Source organism: Rhopalosiphum maidis, chromosome 3, assembly GCF_003676215.2.
Source record: "Rhopalosiphum maidis isolate BTI-1 chromosome 3, ASM367621v3, whole genome shotgun sequence".
Lineage (NCBI taxonomy): Eukaryota > Metazoa > Arthropoda > Insecta > Hemiptera > Aphididae > Rhopalosiphum > Rhopalosiphum maidis.
The window spans coordinates 7,930,652-7,946,087 of NC_040879.1; the positions used below are offsets into that span (position 1 = coordinate 7,930,652).

General features: G+C 25.6%; 1 pseudogene; it reads left to right on the plus strand.

Annotated features, from left to right (window-relative positions):
- The first annotated feature begins 14,222 nt into the window (after positions 1–14,222).
- Positions 14,223–15,009, plus strand: LOC113558230 (annotated as a pseudogene).
- The last annotated feature ends 427 nt before the right edge of the window (positions 15,010–15,436 follow it).

Consider the following 15,436-nt stretch of genomic DNA (forward strand, 5'->3'; position numbering starts at 1 on the left):
GTTTAAAATGTCTGTCAATTTTATTTATTTTATTTATATTTTATCATACAACAAAAATTTTAATATGAAAATTAATTATAAAATTATAATAAAAAAAATATTTGTGTGAAAATAATAAGTTATTGAAAAAATTTGAAATTCAAAGGTTAAAAATTAATTTAGCTGTATGCAGTATATATTTATTTCGTATATCTTGAAAAACTTATATAAATCGTAATATTCAATTTTAAAACTTTGGGTATAAACAGAAATTTGTTATGTAATTCTAATGATTATAAAATAACTTGTATTTTCACAAATGTTTTTAGATAAATATACAATTGCAACGATATTTTAAAATAATAAGTTTAATAAAAAAAAAATAGGAATTAAATAAAAAAGAACATTACAATTATATATCAACAGAATGTACAGTTAGGATCCACATTGACGTTTAATCGCCTTAATGTATCTTTTGTCAAGTACTAATAGTAATCAATAGTGGCACGTGAGGCGTAAAAAGAAGAAGTGAATCGTGTTAAATACTGAGTTACTTAAACACATTAAAGATAAAATTGCAGACGATTTGACTTTGCTGTTCAATAACACTTCAATAAACTTAATACCTGTGAGAATGGCACAGTTCCGTGCGGTTATCATTAATCTTTAAATGTTTACAATATTTTTTTTTATTTAGACTATTTCTATCCCTAACCTTAAAGTGGATAATCTACTTAATTTTTTAACTTAAAAAAAGCTTCAGAAAATACGTACTTATATTTTCTAAAAAATATAGATAAATAATTATTTACAATAATTAACAAGTAGAACCATATTGTTTTTATATTTATGTAATATTTCATAAAATTGATTTGATTTTATTTATCATAATTTATGATTTTTTTGTGATTACATTGGTGTTACTGTTCAACTCTAGAAATATGCACCCCCCTCAACACTTATTGTTTGTCCATTAATATTTGTATACATTTTAGTCAGTCTTCTACTACATTTATTTAATACAAAATTATAAATTACAAAATATAATTGTTTCCAATATTTTTAATTTCTTTCTCCTGGCCAATCCAATTAATAAACCATCCGACAAGCTCTTTATGACACACTCCCTCATATAATATTATGATCTCAGTAAGAGTGGAAGTCGTGGTAGTCATCTCAATATAACATTTGGTTTTCTAGTCAACTCGTTTCCTTTTGGTGGACTTCCCAGTTCGACTTTTCTTCGTTGATAGTTTGATGCGTGTTATTTTAGTTATATAATTTTATTCAAATAGTACAAACAATGAGCATAATAATTTATTACATTGACATGACCATGTTTGTGGTTTTATTGCCCAAATAATTGTGTTACCATACCTTTCATGTATAGGTTTTATTTAGTTAATATAATATAAATTCACTAAGTTGCAGTACTTATTAACATGTGCAATGATTAGAATAATCGAATTAATTGTTCAACATTTAAATATTAAAATCAATAGTTTAAAAATTGTGTCTTTGTATTATATTTAAGAGTTTTCAGAAATGTATAGTTGCTCTATTTTTAGAGAACTAATGTAAAAAATGTTTACAATATCATCGTATTTTAGTCAAATTATATACTTAACCTAAAATTGGATAATCTACTTAATTATTTTATTAAAAAAAAAAAAAAACCACTGAAAATACGTACTCTGTATTACTAAAAAATAAAGATAAATAATTATTAAAAATAATAAACACGTAGAAACAGTTTATTTTTATATATTTTATATATTTAATTATTATCATATAAAAACATAAATAATTATATGTCATTAAAATATATAAACATAAAATATTTATTTCGAGAAATGTTTTTTGTGGTGACATTGGTGTGAAGATCCAACTCTAGAGAACTATGTATCTTCCGACAACAATTCTTGTTTGTCTATTAATATTTATATACATTTATTCAATTGAATACTATTTAAGCAAAGTTATAAATTACCAAATATAATTGTTTTCAATATTGTTAACTATTTTCTCCTGATGAATCCTATTTTCAAACCATTCGACAAGCTCTTTGTGACACACTCCCTCATGTAATATTATGATCTCAGTAAGAGTGAAAGTCGTGATACTCATCTCCATACAGTGGCGGATCCAGTAGGTGGCGATCGGAGTGAAAAAAAAATAATTTGAAGTCCCTGGATTTTAATTTTTGACGTAATTATACTTCAAGGGCAACAAAATGATAGTGACATATTTTTTTATTACTATGACTATAAAAAATATTTATTTTTTTGTTCTGTACGAGACTGTGGAAAGTAACATATGTATGTACTTAAATAAATACTTAATCAAAATTAATGTATGCCCTTTAAAAATCTCCGCCACTGTTATCTTGGTCTGGATCCGCCCCTGTCCTATAATATTTGGTTTTCTAGTCAACTTATTTCCTTTTGATGGACTTCGCAATTCGAATTTTCTCCGTTGATACGTGTGATTTTAGTTATATAACTTTATTCAAATAGTACAAACAATAAGCTAAATAGTTTTATACATTGGGCTGAGCATGTTTGTGTTTCTATTTACCGAAATAATTGTGTTGCCATACCTTTCGTGTGTGAGTTTTATTTAGTTAATATAATATAAATTCACTAAGTTAGCAGTAGTTTTATTAACGTGTATAATGATTAGATTAATCGAATTAATTGTGTCACATTTAAATATTTTGATCTAATATCAATAGTTTAACTAATGAAATGTATACATCCGCTATAGATAATATTGAAATTTGGTTTTTTTTTTGTTTTCAAATAATTACCTCCAATCTCCAGCACCGATACTTTAAAACAAATTAAAACACATTTTATTAGGCGTGTTTTTATATTTTTCAGCTTTATAGCTTTGTAGTAGGTTAACGATTGAAGATTAGGTTCAAAAAATCTTCACAGCACTTATCCTAGTCAATGTGAATATAAGACCCCAAATAATAAAATCCGTTCTCCGGTTTCAGTAATCTATCACGTTAAATGTAATTCTATCAAAAAATAACTATTTATTTAATTATGAAAAAATTAATTTAATAAAAAATATTCTATTTAAAAATTTTTAATTCGACATTTTGTATCTACTTGATCGACTCTTTTTAATGAACTATCAACCAATTTTTTTAGCTAAAACGGTTTTGGAGAAAAGTTAAAAATAGAAATTTTAGGACTGTTCACACGGACGTTTTTGTGGATTCAAATCGTTATACCGCTTGGGCGTGATATCGGGTGGTTGTCATTAATATTTTGTGTTAAACCTAGCCTAATGATCCACCTACTCATTATAAATTAGTTATATTTTTATTATTTTCCCATTTAATACGAATTCTTGAAGTATAAAAAATTCTGTCTTTTTTACTTGATTAACATCAAGAAAGTAAAAATGTTAGTCAAAATATTTCGCGGTTTTAGTAAGTATCTAAAATTAATAAACAATTTAGACTAATATATCTATTTCGCCGGTACAAAAATGGTATATGAAAAATGAATATGTCAATCGCGTAAAAAATAATGGTTACACAATATTATTATAAAACAATCATATTTAATTTTTTATTATATAAATAATATTAATATAATATAGATATAATTTATCTTTTTTTTAAATTTATTATTAGTAGATAGTTTGATACCAAAGTCTAAATGTTACAAAAGTTATTAAGTTGTATAGCCGTTGCATCTTGTCATTGAAATTTGTAAATTTTTAATTTACCAAATGATAAGCACTATCTCTCCCTTAAGTTCTAAAATTAACGGTAATAGACAATAATATTATAGACAATAATATTTTAGACACAATATATATATATTTTATTAGCAATCAATTCGTTCCATTAAAATACAACAATATATTATATCCGTATGAGAAAAAGCAAAAATATTCAGGAAAACTTGAAAAAAAGCAGTTTGTTTAAAAACAATTGAAATAAGCAAAAAAAAACATTTTCAAAATTTATATTTAAGATTATTGTAACAAGATATAAGTCTCCATAGCACTGTGCTAGATTTTATGTTAAGCAAATGCTATAAGTCCCGAGCCCTGATTATATGAATATCGACTAGCGCAATAAGTGTAACCCCATATAAGTAACACCCGATGTTCTAGGCGCAATTTATTTGACCGCGTCCTTATACATATTGTGGTTGGTCAAGAACAAACCGAATCGGATGGTGTAGCTACATTTATAATCTCCAACAAAATGTACCATCCTTCAATAATGTAAGTCATCATTCAGCTATCACTTACTTAAAAATAAACTCAGTGACTACAACTTATCTAACACTATTTCCCTTCCATGGTGTCATTCAATAAAACTGAAGTAATCAAACATTTAAAACTAAAATAGTTTATTTTGTTTTTAGATTATAATATTTTATGCTTATAACCGAGTCTAACATTCATCAAAGAAGTTTATTAAAGTACTACCCCGTAACATATAATGACTTACCATCAACTTGAGCAATATTCGTTAGAATATCTGTTAAATTTAATAATATTAAATTATTATATTGTATTACTATAACATCAAAAATTGATAAATTTATAGTTTAAAAATATTAAATAAACTAATATTGTTTTAACCATCCAAACGAAGAGCTTAACATACAATGATTCTCCGAATATTTTGTGATTTATTTTTACAATTCTATATTTGCAATTCTATCAAAGTGTTACATAAATGCACAATGTTTTGAATGTAAAATATAAATCAATTATTTTAGCAACTTTAAATAAAATGCAATCAATAATGTGTTATATGGTTGATTTTAAACTAATATAATCTTATAAAAATTGTAAAAAAGATATGAGATAACTTAAAGCTACTTAGAGCATATTAAGAATCGTATTATATTTTCTAAGACTTTTGTCTCAATTAATTTTATTTATTGAAAAAAATTGAATGAAATATATCATTCAATAAGTTCAAAATATTTCAAAAAATGTATAAAAAATATTATTATAAACACTAGTTCAGTATTCCATGTGTCTTTATGGTTGTTTATTTTTATTTTTATCAATTTTTGTCAAAAATTGGATTTCTATTAAGTATTCCATATTATTTTTTTTTTTTTGTTCACCGATTAATTTCATACATACTAGATTTTTTAAATGTTTAGAAGTAGCTGCTAGGTTCAATTTATTATCATAAACTACAATTAAAGTTTAAGATTCTAGAAGACTTTTTACTAATAATTGTTTATAGACAAACACACACACACACATCTTAATATATTTTTCTTATAGCTATAACAATTTTAAATATAAGAATACGACAAATTGAATTGAAAATGAGAATCACCAATCAACATTAGTTTTAGTATTTATAGTTTTATAAATTTATTATTTAGAATAATGGTGAGTAAACTCAACCATCATCTAAAAGTACATAATTTAATAATATATCAACCTTTTAATTCTAAATATTAAAATCATTTAAATTTCCATTTATTTACTAATTATAAGTTAAAAAATATTACATTTGCAATCGGCTGAAAAAAATAATTTAGAGTAATATAGTATTATTATGATATAATTATGTTTACATTAAATATAAATATAAATATAAAAAAAAATCATACTATTATATAATTTTCATATTTTATATTAAAATATATTAATATTTATAATATTTGATATTTTTTTTTTATTTTTATGAAAATATCCTCCTTTATATGCGGCCCCTTATCATATAATTTATATATAAATTATATGATTTCATATTAAAAATGTTATGATAAGATGCGAGCCTCACGTTTTGGCCATCCCTCCCCTGTAATAGACTCTAAAATCGCATTGATAGATTTAATAGGACATCATACGATTCAACATTCACCCCAATTCTTTTGTATACATTTTAATATTTTTTAAATTAAATTTATTTTATTCTAAATTATTGTGGGAAAAAATATTAAATTTATAGTTTATATGTAACTTTAATATTATATATCTTTCTAAAATGACAATTACAATGTGTCAAAAGAATATTGTGTGTTATATTTTATTAGTGATAAATAATAACTTATTTATATACTACAACTTTATTTACTCGGTATATTTAAATTTTATGTAGAGCAGATTTAACATTTTTTTCTATCATAAACAATACAATTTTTTAATAAACCTTCAAGCTTAACAAATTTATTACTTATATATATATATATATATTATTAATATTCTTGTGTAAAAATTAAAAATAAGATATGATGTAATTTATATTGTTCTCTAGTTTAATAGAAAAATTGGTATGAATAATTGGTTTTAGTTTCTAGATAAATTATAACGGAATATACAAACCATCATATTTATATATATATATATTAATACAACGAAAAATAAATACATTAATAAATTTTACCAGCATCTGCTACGCTCAATTCAGGACAATTTGTTAAATCGTCTGAGAAAACATAAAATGCAAGAAATGGTATAGTTCAGTTTGAATAGCAATACAATAATAATTAAAATAAAAACAATAAATAATATGATCATACCGTTAAAATCATTGATATATTCATTAAATGCAGTCGCTGAAATAATCAAAATTGAAAGTACTGCGATTGTATAAGTTATAAAATAATTCATTTCAATTAATTGTTATGTACGAAAAAATAAAATTTATGTGAACGTTAAATAACGATATGATAATAAGAATAGGTACTTCTCGACTTCATTTTATAAGCTATTCTCTCTTAACCCACACTACAATCATTAAAAATAAACAATGATGAAATAATATGGTACAACAAATATACTAAAGCAACAAAAAATGATTCATTATTTGTCTTTTTTCGCATTAAGCAATATATTGAAATATACTTAACCCTTTTTAAGTTCTTTTAACACACGTGTCGACAAAACAGTATTTTTTTAGCATAACAATACTCAAAACTAGGTTAAGAAAATAGTATAAATAGTGATTTACTCATAATATAAATATGGTTTATAAATATTTAAAAATAAATAAATGACGACATAATAACTTATTGTATTATTGTTATAAAAATTAGAAAATTTTTCTATTAAAGTAAAAAAATATATTTGTATATTTGAAAATTGGAGATTTTATCATATTATTGAGTTAAAAAAAAAAATTGGGTAAATCATAAATGGTTAATGCTGTAGGTAGGATATGGTAGGTATCAATATTGGGCTTCTGCAATAATAACAATATTAAATTTGAATTCGATTGTATTTCATAGTTTTTAAAAAACGTTTTTTATTTAAAATTCGACCTACTTACTACGTTTATATGCAGCAGTTAATGCTCATTAACTTAATGTGTATTGAGATAATTTGCATTAGGGTGCGGGGTTTTGGTTTATATGCACCTAAATATCAATAGATGTTTAATAAAATTAAATAATAATACAAATGTTTTTTATTTCAGGCCTTATAAAATGACATTTTAAAATAACCACTAAAATATTAATTCACATAAAAGCGTTTATAAGCATTTCTTAATCCCGGAGTAAGAGTTAATTTGATTTGAATTCATTTGATGAATCGAATTAAATAATAATTGCCTATCTGTCTAATACGAACTAAAAATGCGTTTATATACGCATAACTCTCGGAATAACTCAATGCGCACTAACTGCTGCATCATATAAACACGGTAACAAAGGTACTCGATTTATTAATGTTTTGGAAAAATAATCAACTTAAAGATTTTAATCCGTAGTATGTAATTATAATTACGTGTAGTGGAAAAATCGCGTTTCCATTTCGTGAAAGATACAATAACACGATATGGATGCCACATATATACATAAACGACATATGTATTGTCATTGTTGAGTTCAGATAGCAAAAATAATAGTTAAATATTAGATTAATATGAAAATAGAATATTTAATCATTATATAGATAAACATGTAAATACAACTTAATGGTTATTGAACAAAATACATGTGAATTACACGAGATTAATCATGATATTTATGTAGATTTCCATAATTTTATTTAAATCTTCTATACCAGGGGCGGCCAAACTTATTTTGGGCCGCAACCTACTAAAAATATACTTCATCTTTGAGGATTTACTAGTTTGAATATTGCTTTAAAAAAATATACAAATGTGTTAACATGTGTGTTACAAGAATATTACAAACACTAATATATATACGATGTATCGGAAACCGATCGACTTACGGGTTAAACACCGAAAGCCGTCAATGAAATTTCTGAATAATATATTTTCACATATTAATATTTTCGACTTATTGAGGTTCCATTGTATTTAAAAAATAAAAAGGCTAGGGAAACTTTTACATTGTTAATAATGGATAATGTCTTATACGCATTAGCCGTAAACAAGATAATTGAACTGGGTTAAATAAAGTTTACGGCTTTTGAGTTTTTAGAGATTTTTAAATTTTATAACTGTGCCCACGTGCCAAACACATGACATTTTTGAAAATTTCAGATTTTTCACGCCACCTACTTAGGTGTAATTCTCTACGGCGCCACAACAATACCGAATGGTGATAAAAAGGATTTGCGGTTTCGGATCTCCTTGGGTATAAGGTTGATTGGTTTAGTGAGGAGAAGATTATTTGAAACTTTTATTATTCAGAAATTTCATTGACGGCTTTCGGTGTTTAATTTTGGACCCTCATCGTGAAACCCTTAAGTCGATCGGTTTCCGATACATCGTATATATATTAGTGTTTGTAATAATCTTGTAAAACACATGTATACACATTTATATATTTTTTTTTAAAAAACAATATTCAAAGTAGGTCAATTAAACAAATATAAATATTAAAATAGTAACATTGCTAATAAAACAAATAGTAATGCATAGATAAGGTCAATAATATGATATATTATATTATTATCATTTAATGCCATTAAAAAGTGTTAAAATATATAATAATTATAAATAAATTGTTTTTAATAATGAGTCATAAATGAATATAATTTGGACCCGGAACAAATGTATAATGCTGATGAATCATGTTTATTATGGAAACTGTTATTATACATACATTGGTATAAAATCTAATTTGATTAAAATAACGTGAACTAAAAAAGGGCTCCAGCCCCCAACTACTTGTTTTAAAACCAAACGTTGTAAATAAATATAAGTTGCCTAAAATGTTGTAAAATAAAATATAGAAAATTATTTAAAATATTAGCATACATATATATTAACATTATTATTATGATAATATTTTACAATATGTATAATTTTGTATAAAAACATAAAATAGTAATATACAACTTTTGTCACTTACGGGTTTCACGATGAGGGTCCAAAATTAAACACCGAAAACCGTCAATGAAATTTCTGAATAATAAAAGTTTCAAATAATTTTCTCCTCACTAAACCAATCAACCTTAAACCCAAGGAGATCCGAAACCGCAAATCCTTTTCATCACCATTCGGTATTGTTGTGGCGCCGTAGAAAACTACAGCTAAGTAGTTGGCGTGAATAATCTGAAATTTTCAAAAATGTCATGTGTTGGACACATGGGCACAGTTATAAAATTTAAAAACTCAAATGCCGTAAACTTTATTTAACCCAACTCAATTATCTTGTTTACAGCTAATGCGTATAAGACATTATCCATTATTAACAATGTAAAAGTTTCCCTAGCCTTTTTTTTTTTTTAAATACAATGGGACCTCGATATGTCGAAAATATTGATATGTGAAGATAAATAGCATTCCCATGCGAAAACCTCGATTACTCGAAAGAAAAACTATACATAATTCGAACATTATCTGTTTCAAATATAGACAGATAATGACGTATAATTTGTATAAGCCTTTTTGATTAATCTACTTGGGCGTTCGGATAATTTAACCTTATCACGTGTATTGTTATTATATTTCCCATTCGGTTTACTTTCACTGAATTCGGTATTGACGAATTTTCAGTAAGTTTCTATCGATGGTTTAGACGTGTGCAATGGTAGCAAATGTATGAATTAATAATTATTTAATCGCATTTCTTATCAAATTATTTAGTAACAATTTTAAAATAAAACAATAAGTAGTATTGAGTGATTTATAAATATAGATAAATCATCTAAATAAATATTTACCGTATAAAATTTAGTCGAAAAGAATCGCGTTCCCCTTGAATTTTACATCAAAAACGTTTTTCAAACACTATGAAATATCATCGAATTCAAATTTAATATAGTTATTATTGTAGGAGCCCAATATTATTTTTTATACCTACTATACTGTACATACAGCATTAACCATATTTACGATTTACCCAATTTTTTTTTTTTAACTCATTTATATTATAAAATCTTAAATTTTTAAATATACATATATATTTTTTTATTATAATAGTAAAATTTTATAATTTTCTTAACAATAATACAATAAGTAATTTTATTGTCATTTATTTATTTTTTTAATTATTAGAAACCATATTTATGAGTAAAATCACTATTTGTACTTTTTTTATCTATTTTCTTAACATAGTTTTGAATATTGTTAGTATAGGTGTTTTACAAAAATATTACCTATATATACAGTAATATATATACGAAATGTCGATAACCAATCGACGTATGGGTTTCACAATAAGGGTTTATAATTATATAATATATAATATTATATTATATTGAATTTATATAACATACATTAGTAGTATAGTAGGTTAAATTTATTTTTATCGAAAAAATTAGATTTAAAAATATCATCGTCTATAAATAATATAATAATAATACACCTGCTCTAAAAGTTTAATGTATTCATGAATATTTTTTTTTAAATAACAAAAAGTTAGTTATACCATTGATTTTTGAGGAATAACCTTTCTTTTAAAAATAAAATAATAATAACATACATGTGTCATACGTGAGTATGTGACTTTGTTTCAAATGAAACAAAGTAATAACCGGTTGTACAACGTAGAAAAGATTAAATGCCACCACGGCTCACGATGTAATAAACTTAAGGTATCAATAAAAATAGAAAAAATAATTAAAATGTCTATAATGTGGAAATTTCTGTATTAGGTATACCAATCTAATATTAATTATTTAATTTGATTTCTCTAAATATGTACCTATGTCCTACATTAGGATTACTATTTTAAAAAAATTAAAAAATGCCAAATAGGACAGTTGTTACACCCCCCCCCCCCATCATAAAAAAAAATATTATTGTTACTTTACCCTTTTGAGTTAGTTAAGCTAAACTAAATAATAAAAGTGTTCGAATGTTTAGGAATATTTATTTTTTTATCATCATTAATCAACACAATAATGTTGCATTTCAAAACTAAAACAATTTTTTTTAAATAATTAGGAAAATTGTATTGCTCATTAGCATCGGTCCTTGATTCTTGTTTCACGAAACTGTTATCTGTTATTTATAAATTTGATTATAAAACTATTTTAGATTTGTTCCATGGATCGATTTATTTTAAAAATATAATGTAATAATATGTAAAAACGGGATAAAAAACGTCCCTTTCAAAGTTTGTCTGGACAACGGGACACGTTGATCAATAAAAAGGACAATCTCGTTTTAAACGGTACGTTTGATCACTCTATCCATGCTATGTTTGTAGCATGGAAAATGGACCTACGTCTATACCTATATTACCTAAACACTATTAACACTTAGCTAGTATTCATATAAATACAATAAATACAATCGCAATAAAGTATTCAAATACTTCTCTTATAGGTGCTAATTTGTCGATTTCTCTTCTTTCATTTCTATTATTTACGTCATCAAAACGGATACATCTAACTAAAAATCTGAAACGTTTTTCACTCATTGCTAAATAACATGCTTTAACTCCACTACCTCTAGAACTATCCCAAATTTGATGAGTATTTTTTCTCGCAGATCTTAAAGACCCAATCAAAAATAAATTTCCAATAAACACATTAATTTCTCTCTCAATCTAGCGTCAGATTCACGTTGAAAATTTGCTTTTATACTTTCAATGTATATATTTGTCGAAATGGTGATTAAACGAATTACATTCTCATTTATAAATAATTTTAAACAATCAATTTCAAATTTGGCATTACGTGCATTTTGTTTAGTACCAGGTGAATGTGTAATAATATTATGGGAACGTACTCGAATTTGCATATTTGGCTTATTTTTCTTCCATTTGGTGGTTTTGTCTTTTCCCAAATAAAAGTTATTATTCTGAACGTCACTTACATTTTCATTTGTTTCATTTCCCGAAAATTCCTACTCCGATTCTGATTCGTGATCACTTTTTTAAGTAATATCAATTTCTTCATTGTCACTTTCATCATCTGCTTCACTCATCACAACTTAACAACTCATTAAGCCATTTTTCAACAATAGATGAGTCAAGCGTTGAATCCACGCGTCTTTCTTTTTGTGAAGACTTATTTTATCTATAATAATTATTATTATTTAAAATGCATTAAAATGTTTACGTATACATATATTTTTACTTACTCTTTATGGTTCGTTGAAATTAAAAATATTAAAAACAAATGAACCTAATTACAAATAAAAAAACAAGAATTTTACAATTTTATAAAAAATATAACTTAGTAAGTCACGTGGTCTACAGTAATAGACCACTCATAATATTGTTGATATGTTTCGTTACACAACGCTCGTCAACGGTCACGGTGATACTGATTACATAGTAGTAAAGATAAACATCAGCTAATATAAAGTACAAGGCACTACAAGTTATTTATAAATACTAAAATTGTCAATATTTATAGCTGGTCTACAATTGTAGACCACGCGCCTAACGAAGGGTTAAAACTGTACACAATGAAACAATGTCGAAAAAATAAAATATTTTTACCTATTGCGTATACCTCCTGTATACATGCCTGATCCTGTACGAACATGCTTTGACAACATACAAGCGGTCCATCTCTACTAAATATACTTTTAAACGGTTTAAAATCTTCAATCAAAACATAATTAATTATTATATAACGTTGTTCATCAAAAGACTTTTAACTAGAAATATCCATTTAGCTAGTTGTATGTTATTATGTTTTTGACTAACGTTATATTGACAACGAGTGCCAAGTTAAATCACCTCCAGATAGTATATTGAAACAATTCAAATAGACATCATACTGTATTATCATTATTACGTATAAACGAAGTCTAATTGTCTGTAGAATACGCAGGACAAACCGAGTAGTGTAATAGAGACATAGTTCATCGTACTGTAAATATTCACAATATTTAACCTAACCTATATTTTTTAAAATAACAATACATTATTTAGTATAAATCCAGTATTTATACATATCATTGTTATTATATTGTATAAACAAGAAATAATATTTTGTTGGGTAGCTACGTATAATTTTTCACCTTCATTATTTTCTTTGGACGTTAAAAATAAATCGCATTTATATGTACATTATAGTATGTTTTTAATACGTTTTTTTAGAAAAAAGAAGAAACTATATTATTTTTGCATGTACAAGAAAAATTAACCTATTTGATTTCTATGTTGTGCAATCGCCGATTTAGATTCTAAACATAAGTTTAGATACATTATAATATATTTTGGTTACTGAAAATTATTAAAATATGAGTAGGTATTTTATTACAGATTCATACAATTCAATATTAAAAAATCGATACCTACTCAAATATAAAGGTTATCTGCAAAATTGTTTTAAATTGTAAACGGGATTACAATTTATACTGTTTTATAAAAATACATTTAGAAACTGGGGATTTAGAATGTTCACAGAGTGAGATTTCCTAACTTGTTTTTAATTTATTATTTAATACCATTATTTTTTAATATTTTAATTAAATGTATTTTCAATATATAAACTATACACATCTATTGCTGCTGGCTTCTAATATTGACAATTTAATAAAATATATATGTTATTGAAATACATAATAATAATAATAATAATAATAATATTCTTTTCGGTCGCACAGTTTATTATAACAGTTTTATTATTACAAAGAGTGCGTCGAATGACATATTCTGTTCTTGTTTTTTGTATCACTGAGTAGTGCTGTAGTATCCGTCCGACAGCAATACCCTATCCTCCAAATTTGTCAAAAACCGTTCTGACTGCATAGAACAATCAGTATTATTATTATTTATTCATATTATTGTTTTGCTTTTAATTTGTTAAGTGGTGATCGCGTTCGAATAATCGATCATACCTTGAGCTCAAAGATCAATCCGTTTTCCATTCATCATCAGTTCAGTTTGCAAACAGTCAACGAATTTTACACTATGGCATACAAACTGGTATCCGCTGTAATCCAGCAGAGATGTTTCCACTCATCTCCAGTCGTATTTGGTGCATGCAAAGTAGCTATGAGCAAGTTTGACACCAATCCCCTGCCATACGAAACCCTAGAGAGCGTATCAAAATTGTTGCCGATAGATTAGGAAAGCCATTGTCTTTGGCAGAAAAAGTGTTTTATTCTCATTTGAATGATCCTGTTAATCAAGATATCGAGCGTGGCATATCTTACTAAAAATTAAGGCCTGATCGTGTGGCAATGCAAGATGCTACTGCTCAAATGGCTATGTTGCAATTTATATCATCAGGTTTGCCAAAGGTTGCTGTTCCTTCCACGATTCACTGTCATCATTTAATTGAAGTTCAAGTAGGTGGAGTTGAGGACTTTAAAAGGGCTAAAGAAATTAATGAAGAAGTTTACAACTATTTGAAAACCGCTTGAGCAAAATATGGAGTTTGATTTTGGCATTCAGGATCTGGAATTATTCATCAAATTATTCTGGAAAACAATGCTTTTCTTGGGTTATTGATGATTGGTACTGACTCCCATACACCAAATGGCGGTGGAATGGTGGCTTGTGTATTGGAGTTGGCGGTGCAGACACTGTTGATGTAATGGTTGATATTCGTTAGGAACAAAAATGTCCTAAAGTTATTGGTGTTTATCTAACAGAAAATATGATTGGTTGGACTACATTAAACGATGTATTCCTTAAAGTTTCAGATATTTTGACTATACTAATAATAATAAGCGACTCACCCTTATATCCGTGAATAGTGAATCTTATAAACGATGTCCACAGATTATCACAGCACGTAATAAAGATAAGACGGCGCTTTGTGTAGGCAATTTACGAACATGATGTATTTTATTTTATAGCTACAATATTCGTTTTATATAATAAGATTTTTGTGTTTTTTTATGTGTTAATGTACTTTTTTTGTAAATATATATAATTATATACCATTTCAAACGTTTTCGATTAATTATTATGTTAATTACAGCGCATCTCCTTAAAAAATATATGATTCAAAAAGATGATGAATCAATCCAATAGTTTTAAAACTTTTGCTATGCAACTTTTAAGTTTAAGTTAGGTAAAAAAAAAAAATGCAAAAAAAATTATCAGACGTGAACTCTGTCGAATGGAACAATTTATCAAAGCTATTCAGTTTAAAAAGTATTTCATTTCTATTTCTT